The 3,447-nt window shown below is 54.2% G+C and overlaps 1 protein-coding gene across 1 annotated transcript in view; it reads left to right on the top strand.

Annotated features, from left to right (window-relative positions):
• Positions 1 to 3,447, top strand: part of DNMT3B (DNA methyltransferase 3 beta) — a 36,622-nt gene that overhangs the window by 332 nt on the left and 32,843 nt on the right. The window contains exon 2 of the mRNA XM_007446848.1: positions 4 to 32. The gene's annotated coding sequence lies outside the window, so the exon portion shown is untranslated. The remainder of the gene's footprint in view (positions 1 to 3; positions 33 to 3,447) is intronic.

Genomic DNA, 3,447 nt, shown 5'->3' with positions numbered 1-3,447 from the left:
GCGGGGCCGCCCCCGAGCCAGGCTCTCGGCAGGTGAGCGCCCCGTGGCCCCGGGGAGGCTCGCCAGCCCGAGGATTCCGTGGGCTGGTGGGGGAGGGCATAGAGGCGGGGTCCCGGGACTGCAGGGAGGGAATCCCGTTCCGGGACCTCCTGGGGAGCCGGCTCCCATCCGGCTGGAGACCAGGCATGCTTGGGGAGGAGAAGTCCCTGATCCTACTTGGGGGAAACGGGCAAGGAGGGTAAAATGGGCGGGGAGCATGTGTCTTACAGCGATACGAGTGGAAGGGATACTTGCTGTGTTCCCGAGACGCAGAGGAGCAAAGAGGTTCGTCCCCAGGGAGGGCGATGGGCGGCCTTCCTGGGGTCTAGAGCCGAGGGGAGGAGGTCTCCCACTGGAGAGAAGTGGAGTTAATGGGGAGGGGTATTCTTACCTGGCCTCGGCTTGAGAGGGAGCCTTCTTGGGGAGGGGCACGGAATAGAAGAGAGTTCGGCCAAGGAGGTGAGCGTCCGTCCTTTATGACTTGTACCTGAGGGTTCTTCTGAGGGACTTTTTTTTTCTTTTCCGTCCCAGGGCTAGGAGACAGCTTGTGGATGGGTGCGGGCGAACAGGTGGGCCGGGGTGTGCGCGCTTCTCGGGGGCGTGTGCCAGAGGGGCGGGCTCGCGGGGTCCTCCCTAGATGAGCTACGGAGAGCGAGGCGCTGCGGGGCTGCCGGGATGCCCTCCGGAGAGGCTGCCTTCTCCCTGTGCACACCTGGCCCGGGAGGCGCCGGTCCGGGCCGGCGCTTCCCTGCCCCGGCCACGCTGCCTGCCCTGGGGGCTCACTTTCTATTTTACCCTCTTCCAGAGTCAGGCTGGTCCCACTTCCCAGACTTGCAAACTGAGCCTGAAAACTTCCAGCAGTACCTCCGTGCCCGTGTGATTGTTCGGCGAGGGAGGGTGGGTGTTGAGCCCCACTTCACAGGGGAGAAAGTGGAAATTGGGAAAGAGCCGGCCGATTTAGCAAGTTAGCAACAGAGAGTTGCTCTTGGGCCTGGGTTTTCCCCGTTGGAGTCACACACCTGTGGCAGGGAAGGGCTGCAGAAGCTCTGGGCCTCCACTTGGCCTCCTTCCCTTATCTGGGCTGAAAGAGGCTGGCTGGGCCGTTGTGCTTCCCCATCCCCTCAAGCTGAGATGTGTATGAATTAAAGAGAATTAAGGACAAGACTATGATTTCTGACTTTCCGCCTCCTGATTTCTGGATGCTGTGAGTTTTGGTGAACTGGTGGTAACTGTTTTGGGGATCCCTGGTGGGGCCCTTGCTTCCAGGGCCCAGGACGCCGACCTGCCTCTGCCCTCCGCCACCAGGACTGCTGTGACTTCTTTCACCCCAGCCATTGGAATCCCCAGGTGCAGACTTAATTCTTCCAGCGTTGAGATGGCGCTACCTATTTTATAGGGCTGGCATACAGTAATCCCTCAATAAAGGCTTGGCATCATTATCTAGTGTGTGGTCTAAGCAGGCTGCCCTCTTTTAGGGGAATGCATAGGTCTTTGGCATGTGTTTAAATCTGTCCCTGTAAATCTGTTGCCCTGTGTTCCTTAGTTATTACATCTGTGAAATAGGAACAATCGTACTGATAACCCCAATTTGTGTAAGAGCGAAACTAGTTTTTATGTGATTTAACCTCTAACCCTCAGTGTTTCCTCAGATGTCTGACAGAGGTAATAGCCCCTATCACGTTAGGCTTGGGTTAGGACTCAATGCGATAGTGCTTGGCATAGCAGGTGGTGAATGCTGACATTGTACTGATTAACCGCTAGCCCCTCTTTTTAGGGTGGCCATTAATGAGAATTGGGGATGAAAGGCACCTCCGCTGGCCCCTCCTTTCCTGCCTTCCTCCACCAAGGTATTCCTCTGAGCTATGAAAGCTTTTCCAAATCATTGTCTTCAATTTGGGAGTTGGCAGGAAGGAGTGCCTTTGTACCTTTTTGAAAGGAACATTTTTGTTTTATGGGTTGGGGCCATTTTTACACCCCCCACCCAAGTTTGGGTCCTACCTTGAAGGTGTAGAGCTAAGTGAGATCCTTTCCCTTTCCCCATGGGGGTGGAGAAGGCGGAGACAAAGGGCCCAGGGCTGGGGCTGGCTGCATCCCGCTCCTCAGAGCCATACGCAATACCTCCACCCCTTGCAGTGTTGGCTAGGAGGGGAGGAGGGTATCTGGGAGCTGCAGGGGGCGAAGGGGAGGAGCAAGGGAGGTGGGGCTGGGAGAAGCCGCTTCCCCTCCTTTCTCTCCTCCAGCCACGTGGGGCCTGCAACCCAGAGGGGCCTGTCGCGCTTTCTTACTGCAGCCCCAAGCTTCCTGATTGGGGGGCGGGGGGGTGGTTTGGGGCAAGTTCTCCTTCCCAGAAAACTTGCCGTGGGACTTCTTTGTCTCAGACCAGCTCTCCTGCCAGCTGTCCCACCTCCAGGCTCAGATATTTGGAAATTTCACCTGAGATGGTCCTCACTAAATCTGAAACTCCTTTGGTCCAACAGCATGGCAAGTGCCTGCACCTCAGCCTTTGAGAGGTACAGGATCTCAGGTTAGGCACATTCTTGGTGTTGAGTGAGTTTTAAAATCATGAATTTAGGGTGATTTTTCAGTTTCATGGTGGACCAGGGCTGGAGGACTACAGAATTCCTCGTGTTGTCAGCACCCTCTTTGTAAAGTGATGGGCTGATTTTCTCACTGGGCCGAAAATTTGCAGCTGATGGAACTCGGGGAGATCCAGGTACTTTGGCAGCTTGGTGGTTAGTGCTTTTCAGAACTTTCATATCTGCCAGTATCCCAGGACAAGAGTTTGTCCTTCCAGAAGGGAACAAGTCCAGTCCAGTGTTCAGATGTGTCTGGCTGTGGCTGGAGGGAAGTGGCCTGGTAAACGCAGAGGGAGCCCACACATGGGGCTGCTGTGCTGGATTACCTTTCTGTGAAGTGGGTACAAGTACACACACACCCAATAGAGTTGGTAGGAGGACGAAATGGAATCCAGGGACCTTTTAGCTTAGCAAGCCTTAGGGTGCTCTTTCACACAATGAGTTAGGTGGGGGCCCTAAGTATTGTAAAAAGCCTGTTATGCTCTAGGTCAAGTTAGTCATTGGAGTCAGTACACTCACGGGGCCTGGGCTTTGGAATCAAGTCTGGATTGGTATTCCTGTTCACTCAGTTTATAAGCTGGTGGTGAGCCTCAGTAGCTCCATCTGTAAAATAGGGATGCGTTGTTGGCCAGTTCCAGGGGATGTTGAAGGCAGTTGAGACGCTATAGATTAAAAAGTGCACATACTGAGGATTCAATAAATGTCGCATTATGTGGTGAATACTGAAATATTAGCAAGTGGTCATTATTTACGTCTTGAGAGAAACCTGGTTAACATTCCTGAGATTTTCCTCAGGGAATAAGCAAAAAGTGAGGAGGACCTGTTTTGTGTA

Source organism: Lipotes vexillifer, unplaced genomic scaffold, assembly GCF_000442215.2.
Source record: "Lipotes vexillifer unplaced genomic scaffold, Lipotes_vexillifer_v1.1 scaffold75, whole genome shotgun sequence".
In the NCBI taxonomy this organism is placed as follows: Eukaryota; Metazoa; Chordata; class Mammalia; order Artiodactyla; family Lipotidae; genus Lipotes; species Lipotes vexillifer.
The sequence above is the reverse complement of the archived record's forward strand: the minus strand, read 5'-3'. Positions and strand labels throughout refer to the sequence as shown.